This window comes from Gambusia affinis, linkage group LG08 (assembly GCF_019740435.1).
Source record: "Gambusia affinis linkage group LG08, SWU_Gaff_1.0, whole genome shotgun sequence".
NCBI classification, from domain to species: Eukaryota; Metazoa; Chordata; class Actinopteri; order Cyprinodontiformes; family Poeciliidae; genus Gambusia; species Gambusia affinis.
In genome coordinates, this window is record NC_057875.1 from 24,012,418 (window position 1) to 24,028,041 (window position 15,624).

The 15,624-nt window shown below is 37.6% G+C and overlaps 1 protein-coding gene across 2 annotated transcripts in view; it reads right to left on the minus strand.

Annotated features, from left to right (window-relative positions):
• Positions 1-15,624, minus strand: part of lingo1a (leucine rich repeat and Ig domain containing 1a) — a 258,282-nt gene that overhangs the window by 219,453 nt on the left and 23,205 nt on the right. The window contains exons 3-4 of one of the 2 annotated variants that reach the window (XR_006371365.1): positions 8,848-8,977; positions 3,680-3,751 (exon numbers count right to left, since the gene is read on the minus strand). The gene's annotated coding sequence lies outside the window, so the exon portion shown is untranslated. Of the gene's footprint in view, positions 1-3,679; positions 3,752-8,847; positions 8,978-15,624 lie in introns of those variants that run through there. The other variant, XM_044125406.1, reaches the window with a different exon arrangement.

A 15,624-nucleotide genomic window follows, 5' to 3' on the forward strand; every position in this document is an offset into this window, starting at 1 on the left:
CCTAATTAGTCACATGATCGGAATGATGTAAGAAACAATCTAATTAAGAAGTGCCTGACTCAATTTGCTAGCGGAAAGTTTAGTAATGGAAATGGGAAGAGTGAAGCTGCGAAACAAAGGAGTGTAGTAGTCACAGCTCATGTCTGCCTTCTACCTTTCCTTATCTTCAAGATGGACTTCATCCTACGAGAGCAAACAATTTCCAGTTACAATGTTTGCCTTTGTCAGCTCTTTTCCTTTCATCAGGACTATTAAGTGAGTTAATTTTTCAGCAGGTAAATTATTATTTAGAAAATCTTAAAATAAATTTTTCCTTAATGCAAATTAAAACAGAAAAGGCATTGAAAAAAGTAGTGGCCATTTATGATGCTGTTTGCTCACTAAATCTCCCTAAAAATTGCTACAGTTAACATCTATGTAATACATAGGTAACCAGGGTTGGAAATTAGCTCCCACCACTGGCCAAATCCAGGCAAAAGTATGAAGTGGCGTGTAAATTGGAGCAACGCCGTTGTTATAATTTAACAAAAAAAAGTATATTAATATTTTTATCTACTGCGATGCTCCATTGTTTGATTTTATTGACGGATATTGGGCTTATTCAATGAAATCCCTCAGTCTTCCTGGGCCCGCAGCTCTCCTCTATGGTTATAAATAGCACAACTTCAGAGTCTGAGAAAATGAGCAGATACGAGACGGGGCGGGTCAGAAAAGCTACGACAACAAAAGCTAAAAAGCGCGTAAGCTCATTCAGAAAAATGAGTGAAACTAACGATATGTTTACCGCGCAATCTTTACCCGCTGCAGCAGATTCAGTAACGGAGAAGGAGGGAGAATTAGCGATTCAAGAGATTCGTTATCATCAGAGGAGGAGAATGAGAAAGACGTGACCGGGGATAACACAGGAATGACGATGGCCCGTGGAATTAATAATGAACACGTTTCGAGATGTTTTTAGTAATAAGAATAATTGTGAATTTCAATAGAAAACGCAGTAAGTAAGGAACAACAAAGAGAACAGTTAGAAAACAGCTATTAATATCATATAAAAATGTTTTTGAATTACTAAATGCACATCTTCAATAAACTATCTGGGGCAGTTGTAGCCAAAAGGTGGTAATGTTCAACATAGGAAATGATTGCAAGAATTTTAGGGTTGTGTAGTTAAAGTTTGCTGTTAGTAATTACTTAAAATGAACTTACACTACACCTCTGTTAAGGTGTCCAAGTAGTCTGTACCAATGTAAGTACATGTGTACGGTTAGCTTCTTGTCAGTACATAGGTTTTCATAGAGTTACGAGTAAATCATATATTTGATATAATTTTATTGTACTGGTGGGGTTTGTAGTCAAAAGAAAAGAAAACAGTGGCTGGCGAAATGTCGGAAAATTCCCGTTTAATTTCCCCACCTGCACTTTTCAATGCGTTTTTCTTCACTAGATTTTATTTAGGTTCATATATCAGATTGAAAAGGGATATAATGGTGAAAAATGCTCATCTCTTTCATAATTATGCGCTAATTTGTGTTGGTCTATCACGTAGCCTTCCAAGTTTTTGATAGTAAAGTGACAAAATGGAAAAAGATCAAAGGGCCTTAAACCCATTTGTGAGCCATTGCAAGGTCTTCAATGTATGCAAAATACATGTAGAAACTGGTTTACTTTCAAGTTGCATTTTACATATCCTCTCAACTGGGATTTCATATACCAGAGAAGAAAAGAACAAGGAGTGCCCGTCTTCTCTGAATAAACGTGAGATTTTGGCTCTTTCTTCACCGTTGCTGTGCTCACTGCCACCGCATAAATAAACAGGCACAGTGGGGCTTCTCTTAATGATACGCACCGGGTATATTGCCCAGAATAAATAAGGTTCTGGACATCAAACACCGGGGGAAGATATTTTGGCAACATTTTCCTTTTACATGGGGCCAGATCAAGTGACAAGGTTGCCCTGCAGTGTTGCCCAGGATGCCATCTATTCAAAGTTTTACAGCAGAGCAGCTGCTTACGCTCTTGCCCACTTCCAGTTGTCGAAGTAACTCTGTGTCAGTCTGTCCTCTTTGCTATGTGATGCCTCTGACAGCACATTTAGACGTGTAAATGGGTGAGAACAGCTGTTGAAGATTGTTGAAAAAAATTTTAAACATCTGCCTGGATAGTCTTATAACTTCGTCTTTCAAAACTGCCTAAAATATCTGGATGTACGCTGCCACAGACTGAAACTACCTCTCTGTAAACAAATTTGAGCTGAAACTTTAACACATTCTAGAAAGATGTCAGTCTTATCTAACCAAATAAAAATATCCAATATATAAACAGAGGCTATCGCTGTTCCAACACTGTGAGGTGAAATTTCTTTTAAACTTAAGAAACTTTGGGTTTTCTGTCAAATTTACTGTGCATGCAGAAAACATAAAATTGTATACTAACCCAATCAATGGTAAAAGCGTCTTCTTTTAAAAGCAGGGTGAGATATCATATGTACCTAAAACTGAGCTTTATGGTTTGTATGCATTTCCACTGGAACATAACAGAATAGCGACCAGCTCCAAATTCTTCACCTCAAATCAACAGAAGTTTATAAATAAAACTCCAAACATACATGAACTGTTTTTTTATTGAAAACTTACGAACTCCCCTCAAAATCACCATGACATCAGTAAATTTAAATAATGTCTACCAATTCTGAAGGTGGTCAAATATCAGGGCAAAATATTAGTGAGTGTGAATATGCATTTTTTAGGTCTTTATTGAGAATTTTGGCTTTGTGTAAATTTGCAGAAAAAAAAAAATTAACTAAATGAACAGGAACTTGTATCTAATGCAGTCAAATCCTGCTTTTAAAAATCAGTAAGGTTATATGTTGTTCCACCATTCCAACCTGGACATAAATAAATAAACTAGACCTCAAAGCGTGTGACTATAATGTGAGCTTGTAATTTACAATATTCCAACACACCTTTTTTTCTTTGTTCAAGAAGTACAATATGAAGTTACTCTAACTCCATGAAAAAATGTGAAACTGTTCATCCGTACAGTTTCTCATTGTATGGATGAACAATTAACGCAACTAAGAACTGAACGATTAACTGCTGGTCGGCAATTACTCCTCAGCCAGGGAGCACATCGCTGATGTTTTTCTAATACTTACAGTACCGTTCTCATTAGGTGGTGTGAAATGGAGGCTACAATTTGGAGGCAACCAGGTGAAGGTAATAATTACATGCTAACAAAGACAAAATACACTGCAAAGGCAGCACTGAAAATAAAACACCCCGAAAACAAAGGAGCAAATACAACTGATAGAGAAGATGCTGACCTGTAGCAAGGAAACGACTTAAGTTAATTACTAATTGATTAGCCAATTAGTTAAATAAATTAAAAGCTTAAAAAGCTACCAAATAATTAATCGCTTACTGCATAATAATCTAACCTTGCAGTACTTTGATATACAGATTATTGTAAACAATAATTGATTCTCAAACATTTTACTTAGTAAAATAAAGAGTTGAATGATAGTAATAATTCCAGAAAACTTTTGATTAATTTTTTTTTTTTTTATTATTCTCTAAGTGTGCACTAGTGAGAGCTACAAAAATATTTATTTAACTGTAATTAGGGTCAAGGTTTGATGAGCATGTGTACTTTTATAAAGATCAATACACATCAGCTTCACTTTGTTCTCGTATCTTTCCAACGTTGGTGAGTGGCTCAGAGAAACTCGCCTCCAGACTGGTTTCTCTTTTTGACCCTGATACAAATAAAGTTAGAGAAGTTGAGAGAATATTAACATGGATCCACCAAAAAAAGAGTGATGTATGACAAGAAAAAAAGACTTCAGTTGTGATTACTGGCACGTCTGATTTGTAAAGGAACAATTATCTCAAACATAAAATTTTACACATTGAACAAAAGTGTGTAAAAACGACGAGTTTTCGCACATGAGATTGCGATGAAAGACGATTTATTTGAGAAGCTTACACCAAAGAAATGACAGGTATGTTAATCAGGAAAACTATACTGACTTCAATAAATGATGTAAATAAGCAAATGTCAGGAAAATCAAAATTAAAACCATTATAATTGATGGAAATTAAAAACTCAACAGGACTAAATTGTAAAATTAAAGGAAAGATGCCTCAATGCCTTTTTAATTTGATTAGATCACTGAAATTACACAATAGATATGCAACATGGATTTAAAATTAGTTTACGTTAGGGTGGGTGGTATGGACTTAAGTGATTCATCTCAACATTTTGTGGTGATATTGTGATAACGATAAAAGCAACAATAAAAACTATTAGTCACTTCTTTTGTAGGTAAGAGTATGACTGAAGGTGTGTCGCAGCAATTATAGCCCCATAAACACAAATTTGTTTCTGATAAACATTCCTAACTGTAATACGCTTCTTTAGGAAACCAATCACATAAAGAAGTGTCATTTGTATCACTAAGCTGCACATAGTAATTATATTTAATATGGTAACTCCAATGTGTTGGAGGAAAAAAGTAAAACTATCAATCCTAACAACAAGGACAGTTTTGGAGGCGACTAAACATCATTAATCGAAATTCGTACAACAAGGAATTTCTCAATAAATGATAAACGATACATTAAATGCCCACCTTTCGTTTATTGAGAGTTTATACAACTTTGATCTTGAACATGATCAAGAAACCGAACTAAATCATAGACCCTTAAAAATTGCAAATGTAAGCTGAGTAGTTCCAGTCTTGGCATGGTGGCCATTCTGCTTTTATTCAATCGTGCATTAAATCACTCAGATTACAGAAACATAAATCATGACATTGAACTAATAAAATAAGTCACTCTAAACATTAGTCTGTAAATATGGAGAAATAAATTGTTCTTTCGTGCAACGTTTCCTTTTTTTAAAGTGTGCTTATAAATCACAGGACCCTTAAAAGGGAACAAAACACCGCCTCTCTAAATGTCATCGTCATTACTGATGGAACTGCACCAACAGGGAGAAAGTGACCCCCTGTCATTTCTGGAGGGGGTGGAGGGAGTTTGGGACGGTGGCCATTCGGCTGCTAAGTAACATTCACGCACATTGCTCCGATATCCCTGTGCGTATTATTGGTGTACTGTATGAAGTAATGCATCATTACTTGACAAGATTTTCTATTTTTTTGTGTCCATTAAGAAGATGAATTTGAACTGGCAAGACTCGCTCCTTTTGGCACGTACTTTTATTCGCAAAGAAAGAGTCCAACAAAAGGAGGAGGTAATGAATGGACTCTCTGAAGGTCACTGCACTGCCCACTAATGGGTAAAGCACTCCCTGTGGTATCACTGAATAAGTCCCTTTTCTAGAACAGTGATTTCTGACAATGAAGCGAAATTAGGAAGAATCTGAGAGCAGGCCGTGAGGGGAATGAGGCTACGGGGTGAATTTTTGGCCTATAATGAACTTTTTACAACTTGGCGCCGCACAAGGTCAGTGGGCCGTTCCACGGGCGAGGGACATCTGTACGTCCATGTCTCGTATGTGATTAATGGGTGCCTTGCAAAAGTACTCAGAGCCATTGAAGCTTCCCACATTCTGTCACATTCCAACCCTAATGCATTTTCATTGGGACGTGACAGAACAACACTAAATTGAACATGATTGTGAAAAGGAGTGAAAGTGATGGAATTTCAAAAATGTTAACATATAAAAATCCACAAATTGTGCATTTGTATTTAACCCAAAGGTAATATTTTAAAAGGAGGGTGTTGGGTAAAATGGGCTTGTTTGAGATCTTTGAGAAAGTCACTAATCCTGTCATGGTGACAAATTTTGTTGGACGATAAACTCCAGCAAATTGCTGCTGATGGACTCCTCCAGCGCCCCTACCACCAGGCTTAGCAGGATTTCTGGGGGTCTGGTTATCACCAAAATTAAACTCCTACTGCTGTACAACAAATAAAAAAATAAAAACTGAAAGAGTTTATGTTTTTCCTACTTTACAATTCATCCTTTGTGCTGCTGTATCACCGAATCTCAACAAAATCCATTAAGGTTTGCAAAGTCTGGAAATGTTCCAAGTGCTTTTGCATAGCTTTGTACGATATAAACTTTAAGTCCTCTGCTATTTATCAAGTGACAAGAAAAATGTGTGATAGAAGCGGGAAAGCATTTATAGGCGACTGCAATGCCATGCAATGTCAAAGATGGTCAGTCGCTAAAGTAAAAATATAAAGTTTTAAATTGGACGACATTATGGGAAATAAATCCAAAACAATTTGCCAGAGTAAACAGCCAAAGGCAATGCTCATCTATGGCCAAAACAGTTTGTACCCATGAATCCTAGCCAAAGTAATTACAAAATGCCAAGCAGGTTTAAAGAGAATAAATCAAATGTCTATTTTTAAACTGACCCATGTCCAATGGGTTTACTCCCTTTCGGTAACCAGGCTTTCTGAAATGCTTCATTTGTATCTGGACACTCCGTACAAGTTTAGCTGGTAAGCATAGATAAAAGCCAACATAACATCCTGTTATAAATGTAAGTCTGTCAGTATTTCTGACAGGCATGTTTTAGTCACAGACTTAACCCCTTTAATCCCACCGGAAACAATTGTTGCCAGACATTTTTTCTAACTTCTGGGAGCTCTGAAATAATAGTTTTGACTTTTGGCAGCTAACTGAAGTTTTAAAATAAAATAATAATGTGCCTATTCTAAGCAATATAAATTTCCTGCCTGTAACGCTGGAGGTAAAAGTGTGTCACAAACGTGTACAAGAGAAAGTTGGTAAAATACTTTAATAAAAAAACAGAAATAAAATATTTTGTACATATGTTCTGTCAAGTGTCTTCTACTGGTATATAAAGAAAACTGTGACCATTCATTCATCTTTTAATTAAAGAGTGAATTTAAGTGCGCAAACAATTGTTGTCGCTAACATAATGCATAGACAGCACTATGCTATGTGTCCATAGCTTTGCTGTTTATTCTGTCTTGCTGTTCCCACACAGCAAAAACTATAAGATATTTTAGCTCTTCTAGGCCTGAAAGAACCTCAAAATGATGTTTTCTACATCACTGTTATTCCCACAGTTGAAACCCTCCCCTGATTCACCCCCCCAAAAAGGTGATCCTTTACACAAAGTGTGGTATATGCACTGAATGACCACTACAAGTTGATGCCACGCCTGAAACTACTTTGGGACAGGGCTATGGTGTAGTGTTTGTTCTAGTGAAACAGGAAGAGTGTCCTCTCAGATGCAGATTTGTCCATTTTCACCTGATTTTGCCTAATTGATGAAATAATCAAATGAGGTCGAAGGTCGCTTGGTACATTGAGACAATGACATCTGCAGGATGTGGCATTAAATTTTTATGTTTCTAAAATATTTATGAACACTCTTGTAACCATTTTTTTGTTCTAATACGTTATGCATGATTTTTCTGATTTTTTATGTGTAAATAGGCCAGATTTGTGTAATTTAGACTATGCAGTTTCCCACAAGCAACAATTGTTGCCGAGTATAAAATGTAACAGACATAAAATGTAATAATTCATAAACATCATGCGTTAGGGGGGTCCAAGGATGGAAATACATGCACTTATTTTGCAGGAAAAAAATTTGTGATTAAACGATCAAACAATATTCTTAAGATAGTAGCATACCAAATACCCACCCTGTTGTCGATTCAGACACATTGCAATGAAAACCAAAAATTATGAAAAGTGGTATTCTTAAACGACAGGCAATCAAATCACGAGTCTTTGCTTTGTCTGTGTCAAGTCAAAGAAAATGATCACAGTCTTCTATAGATTCTGGCGGAGTAAATATTAATGCTATACTAACGAGAACCGTTATGCTGAACAGCCCCATTGCTTTTATTTTCATTTCTAAAGCTTTGGCTTTAGAAATGAGGATATCTAAAGCCAAAACACATTGGACTATTAAAAACATTGTGCAAGCGCAAAAAGCAATCACATAGTACATAGTTCTGTAGCTACACACAAGCCACAGTTAATTTTCTTCTTGTACGATTGCCATTCTAGGAAATCACCTAATTATGAAACCCCTTGATTGCATTCACTTTCTGTTATTAGACTGACTTTATGTGCCCAATCTTCAAGCACAAGAAATGAACACCCTTCTGCAAACAAGAACTCTAATTGTTGAATCTGGAGGATAATATTTTAGCAAAATGTTTGAGATACCAGCAGACCTAGATCAACTTGGCTAAATTAAGGTTGCACTGTTTTAGTCACCAAGAACTTCTAATCTTCTGACAATTCCAGCCAGAGGAACAACCAACCATCCCACAGCCTTTAAGCCTCAGAGTCATTTTCCTGGGCTGATAGTAGCCATGTTGCCATTCCTTTTCTGTTTTTTTATATACACATTTTGACGTATCAAATTAGTTTTTAGGCTTACTTGAGGTGGCTTTTGGCATTCCAATTAAGATTGAATGCACAAAAGTGAAGAAGGAAACAAATGTGCTGAATAAGTGCTGACATAACAAACCCTCCCATCCACCGGTGTGTCAGTGCCTGACCAGTGGCACGAAACTTGGACGAATTTCTATGTCCGAAGGTGTGTGATTCATGCTAGTTTGCAACATCTACTTTGTGTTTATTACATTTGTAGCGTCAACATGTGATGAAATAACGCTTGATTCGCTCCAAACCAATAGATGGACACGGCTAATTCGCATTTTCTTTTTTGAGACATTTTAAAAGTTTGTGCAGAATTCACATGGCAACTGGATGGACGCATAACTGGCACCTGTGTGAGCCAATGTTGACAATAGCGGAAAGGAGACCTGACGGAACCTAAAACAGAAGTCCAAGCTGTTTCTGATACAGCAAACAGCATCTCACCTAAAATGCAAGAACTCCCCATTCTGAGACATGATATCTATCTTTTTTACCCTCCTGTGGTCTTAGTGCGATGCTCAGGGGAAGGACGACAGATGCCAGCATCGGGGGAAAGGGGCGTTGTCCCGTCAGGCTGTCAGATCCAAAAACAACACACAAAAAGAGAAAGTCATAAAAGCACAAGCAGGGTCAGTGAGTCAAAGCCAGACTGCGCACAAAGTCAATAGCCCATGGGGTGCAAATAACCCCATCTCTTAAGACAGTGTGAGGTTTAATGAAAAGCTAATGTTGATGAGTTGAAATGTGAGAAGACATGCACTCTAGTTATTTGTCACACGTCTGGCTGAGTGGCAGAATCAATTGTCTTAGCAATATTTGTTATGTTTAAAATGTGATAAAAATTAACTTTGGCTGTAAACCTCAAAAATGGTTGGTGTTATGAGCAACAAAGCTCTTTCAAAGCTTCAGAAGTAAATGCATTTTTTATACAACCCACCACCACAGTGACATAAAGGTTAAAGATTTTATTTTTACATAAATGCAAACCTGCTTACTTTGTACTCTTCCATTACATACTACACATTCAGCAAAAGCTGGTGAAGAACTTATCTGACAGGTCTGCTTGCTTTTTTGCATTTATGTAATGTGGTTTTCTTGAAGTATAAACATCCCTGGAGTGAGCGACTGCCCCATGCTGGGCTACTATGTTCCTGCCCTGCAGAATGCTCCCACATGTGGAGCGAAAGCTATTTTCATTGGATGTGGAACTCTGAGGAGCAGTGCAATTTGACAATTCGCTTTTAAATGTATTTTCACTGTGCATCGCCCATCTTAGAATGGATTAGCAGGTAATTGGTCTTCTCTATCCCTCGGTATATCTGTGTGCAGCTAATAGAGAGGGGTGAAGGAGGTATCTTCTGGAAGGAAACTACACATTTGCTGAGTCCAGGTGCGAAATTTATGACAGGGAATCTAATCTCACTTTCCACATAGATAAGCTGTGAAAACTGCTTGCCATAGGGGGCTAGAAATAATGACGTTTGCCATCTTTTTTGGTGATTTTCTGTTGATGTCAAGAAGTTTTCCATTTATCTTACACAGATTAATGGCACTTACGCAAATGCATTCTGTCTGCAGTCATTTGAAATAAACCGCGGTAGCACGCTCGTCAGTCTTAATGTGAAATGATTTTTGGCGAGTTTATTAGGCAGAAACAACAACACTGAAGTAAACTGTGACACACAAGAAACGGTTGAAGGCAGTTCTGGCAGCAGAAAAAAAATAAATAAATAGAACCGGGTGGGAACAGCTTGTGTTTTGCAGGCAGCAGGCAGGAGGGTAAAGCAAAGGATGAGAGCTCCGGGGTTTGATAAATGAGGCTGCATGGTGGTTGCAGTACTAAACTGCTTTCCTGCTCAGCCACGGTGACAATGTGATTAATATTTGCTTGGCATTACGCTAATTCATCACGGACACGTGCGAGCCAATGGGAGAATCGGCTGTCACATGGACGCCTGGTCGAAGGGAGGAGCGCAGGCTTCGGCGGCGGAAAGCGATTGTTTTATGCCAACGAAAACAAATGCATAGAGGAAATTCAGGCAAGGCGGAGATCTGCCAAGCACAAAATGCTAACGTACGAGTTCAAAATGGAATTTTACAGAACAGCATCCTTGGATTGATTTAATGAGTGTGTGCCTTCAAAAATCAGCTGAACTCGTACATGTTTAGAAATACAAGAAGTACAAAGGCACAAGCCAGTTTTGACCAAACATTACACAAAAGGTTCTAATCCTGAATAATGGTGTGTAAAAGTACTACAGACTGCAGGTAACTTATGTACAAATTTAAAAATAAAGAAAAAATTAAAAAATTATGTTCAGTAGTATGTGTTTTCCAGGCAGATTTTATAGCACAATCAAGCAACTGTTTACTTCAGTTGTTTAAAAAAAATGATAGAAATATCAAATCTGACTTAAAAGAACATCCATCCATTCATTTTCTTTACACCCTTCGTCCCTAATGGGGGTCAGGAGGGTTGCTGGTTCCTCTCCAGCTGCGTCCCGGGCGAGAGGCGGGTTCACCCTGGACAGGTCGCCAGTCTGTCGCAGGGCAACACAAAGACAAACAAGACAAACAACCATTCACACACACACTCACACCTAGGGAGAATTTAGAGAAACCAATTAACCTGACAGTCATGTTTTTGGACTGTGGGAGGAAGCCGGAGATGCACAGGGAGCCACGCATGCACAGGGAGAACATGCAAACTCCATGCAGAAAGATCCCCGGCCGGGAATCGAACCCAGGATCTTCTTGCTGCAAGGCAACAGCTCTACCAACTGTGCCACTGTGCAGCCCCACTTAAAAGAACTTGTACTTTATAATTCAACACCTTGAAAGTGGGTCTCTGTCTCTTTAAAAAGTCCTGTTCTTTCTGAAACTCCTCCCACAGGAAGTCATCACAACATCATCGCTCCTCCATTAACCCTTTAACAACGTTTTTACCAGCGTTTAATTGAGAAGTAGATCATATAATGAGCTGAGCTGATGCGCACGTTCCACCAGGTGTTTGCTGCTGGCTAGTTTGAATAAGTTGAGTAGGGAAAAAGGAAGGGAAGGCAGATTTAGGTCTGCTCAGGCTTTTTGCACAACTTAATGGTTGCCAGGGGAGATTAAATGATTTCTCACACATGCATGTGCGTGTTTGAGAATCAGTAACTATGTGTGGTCTACAGTAATGTCTACAACCCGAGGAAAATAAATACATAAAGAGACTGAAAAGAGGTTTTCTTTTAATTAAAACATAAAAATGTAGTTGAAATGTGAAAAGACGTTCATATACATGTGTCTGGTGGTGATTTCAATTGAAATGTAGAGTTGATTAAATTAACTGATCCAGTCTGACTCTCAGTCAGAGATGTAACAGAGACCAGGGGTTCCATTATTCATGAAGTATGGTTCTCGATATTGTGTTATGTATAACTGAGCTACAGATCAAGTGTTTCATTTCTTTTCGGGTCCTGTTCAGACATTTGGAAATATATTTGTGAGAAGCAAAGAGACTTCCTAATCTTTCTGTAAGAAAAGAGTTTAAAATACAAATGTGTTCTTAAATTTCTGTCGGTCTAACTTATGAGCTCGGCTATTCAATTGTTTTTTGGCATCAAGAATTTATTAAAGCTGCAGTAAGTAACTTATTAAAAAAAGTTTACATATTTGTTAAAACTGTCGCCATGTTGTGACCGTATGAGACAGATAATCTGTGAAAAGATCAATCTCCTCCACTTCCTCCCTGAGCTACTGGTGCTGTCTGAAGAAATACACCGCACCTGACCAAAAACAACCCATCAGTCAGGAGGCGGGACTTAGTGCCGTCAACCAAAATCATGTACTTGCTGCTTAATGTGCTAATGGAAAATAAAGATACAGGAAAACCATTTCAGTGGCCATGCTAACTAGACTTCAGTACATCCTGTATTCACAACATGCAATACTACCTGCAGCGTAAAAGAGAAAATGGGGGTGGGAGGAGGTGAGCAGCGCCACACGAGATTGTGGTTCTGATTGGTTGTTTCTAGTTTGCACTAGAAGCACTGGGAGAAGACAGAAGAGCTCAATATTTCACAGAACCTCTGTCTCCTACCGTACTGTCACGGCAAGGTAACAGTTTCAGCAATTAAATAAAGATATTTTTATGAGTGTGGTCATCATTATAAAGCTAAAACTCAATCAAATTAAAATTTGGAAATCGAATAATTGCTATCTGTTTTTATTAAAGGTTCTCCAAAGCATCGATTGTACAAAAAATACATCACTTGTCAAAAAAACAAAACAACAAAAAAAAAAGATGTGAATTTTTGCAATGAAATATGAGTTTGATAAAGTAAAAAAAATAAATAAAAATTGTAATCAGATGATCCCCTGAAAACTGTCTAAAATATAAATCGGGATGTTGGTTGACCGTCTGCACCACCCAACGGAAAATATTATATTTTGTTTACTGCACCCTGAGGCCTGAAATAAGAGTCTTCTTGTTTGAGTGTTTTGTGAAATTGACTGATTTGTCCCCCACATTGCTATGTCAGTCAGCCCCTCTGCTGCACTGGGTTGAACGGCCCCAGCATCTGCCACTTGGCAGAGAATCTGCCGGCATGCTCTGCAGGCAGTATTAAGATGCTACTGCTGTCAAGGGAGTCTGGAAGGGAAACCAATAGCCAAGGCAGTAACTCACCCTTTAAGACCATTGCCTTGTTTAGGAAAGTAATCTACCCCCAAGCCGCTCCCTTCCTCCACAGACGATACATCATTGACAAACACTGGCACAGCAGTATTCACAGCAGCCGCACTCAGCCTCCACGCTGCCAAGCATCACTCAGCTTGGCCTTGCACTTTGGAATATTGAACCTCGGCCTTGAGCTAGGCCAAGAAGGGCTGTCAAAAACCAAGATGCTGTGCAGGGAATTGTCATACATGCATATGTGTGCAACTTTATTTTAAGCGAGTCACATCCCGGCTCTGCTTCATCGTCGCTGGGGTGCTCCGAAGAGAGAGAGAGGCCCAGGGTGTCGTTTTCCATCATCAGCATGTTCGCTCGTGTCTTGTGTAGATGTTTTAGCAGGGGCGAAATTTTCACAGAATTATTACTTTTACTGTATTCATGCACATTAAGAATGGAAATGCCGAACTGAGAAACGGAGGACTGAAAAAATGGGCAGCATGTGTTTTCTAGCCACATAGTATAATTTTATAGCTTAATCATTTGTTATAAAAATGCTACATTTATCAAATATAACTGACTACTAATTTGAAATTTGACTTTGTAATTTAATATCTTTAAATTGGACCTCGAAGAGGAGCTGCACTTCGAAGGCGGCACTAGGTCTACCCTGGTGTTTTCCACAGCTGCATGGTTGCCATGGGACATTAAAGGATTTCTCAAACATGCGTAAAAGAATCAAAGGAACCCTCCAGGAATGTTTTTGATGAGGGAATAACATTATAACATGATGTAATGCTCAGAAAAGTCCATTTTACATAACACTGCAGATTCATTTATGTAGCTCGTCTCTTTCTTGTCTTATCCATGAACAAATTAAAAATATATTATAGCACAGGCAAATACAGTGGAGCAATGTTTACTCATATTTGTTGTAATAATGTAGTGAGATAATTTATTAAACAATGCAGGACCTTTTAGAAGTGCTTTTTTTTAAGAATTGGGAAATTAACTGGATTTCTTTGGATTCATGCTCTGTAGATGTAAGATATTCATGAAATTTGATGATATTCATTGGTTTATTATTATTAAACCAACTGTAAAGTGTTAAATGCCAGCAGCTTTCAGGCTAGAATTATTTTAAAATTTCTAATATGATGTTTTCATTCCGTCTTCACGACACAATCAATTAGCAGCAGATATTTAACCGTTCCAAAACTACTCCTAAAATCAGTGCCATGTGTAAGTAGGAAAATATCATGCTTATTTTAAATTAACACACAATCTTCATTAGTATTTCAAACGAGAGGCACCTGCTTTGCTTACCAATAACGTTTCAGAAACTACAATATACTCTTTTCGTGACATTATCAGTCCGATTAAGAGTTTCTGCTGACCAGCATCAATTAGCTGCTCCTACATGGGTTGACTGCGTAAAGGCACATATGATATCCCAAACATTTTTCTCCTGAGCCATGCAAAGATTTATCATCTGCTTTTAAAACTATATTTGACTGAACGCATAAAGCTTAATTCCTCCATAAGCTTTTGTCTTAATTACGCTGATTATGTTTTTATCTGGAGCAGTTTGTTGAAGGATTATGTTACCATACGATCTGTTTAGATATTACTCGATCATGATTTCTTTTTTAATTTTTACTTGTTAATTTAGTTCACTCCTACAATCTTAGTGAGTTTGCTGAGTAAAGTGTTTTAACTGCTGTTTGAATTATTTTGTTAGTAAAATCCTGAATTCTGTGTTTATTCATAATGTGTGTGCAGAATTCACTCTTTGAAAACATCAGTGATCGAATGAATCCTTCATTTATTGTTATTTAATACAAAACTTCACCAGACAGATGTTCATAATACAATAACTGTTTGGCAATTATTTGCCAATGACTGCGTGGGGCCCCTTCTAAGTAATTTGATCTAAATTACTAATTTATTTAATAATAGCATAGTTATTTATAGTCAAGCCAAACAAACAATGCACAATTTGATCCAAAAATGTATGTTTAAAATATTTACGCCAAAAAACAGAAATTTCCAAGGTTCTTTCTAGAAAAGTTTTGAGTTTATCCTAGTAATGTCTTGAGTGGGGTTTCTTTCTTGCAACTTTTAAGCTTATGGAGCTCAGAAATTCTTTGTTTTTATCCAATATGCTGTCATAAAACAATGGCCATTTTTTTATAGTAGTCTGTTTACCTCAAAGAGCAAATGTGCATGTAAAGCATGAAATATTGAAGTTATTACTGAGCATTTGCCTATGTAAACAATCCAGCTATCCGACCCGACATTCTTGTAGGAACAGATTTCATCAGTGCCAGACATGCTGTGCATTAGAGCCAATATAGAATCAGAAAAAATGAATACGTCTCAATTAACACAACAAAACAAGGTCTATAGTGCTTGTGGCATTTTCTGGTCCGTTAACTGCTGGATTACTCAACAACCTGTCTTTTTATAAAATAAACTTGCATCTCCTCCCTTTGTGACAGTACACAAGTCAAACCAAGTCGATAAAATTTACATAACACCTCCTGTTCTTAGACCCTGGGAAA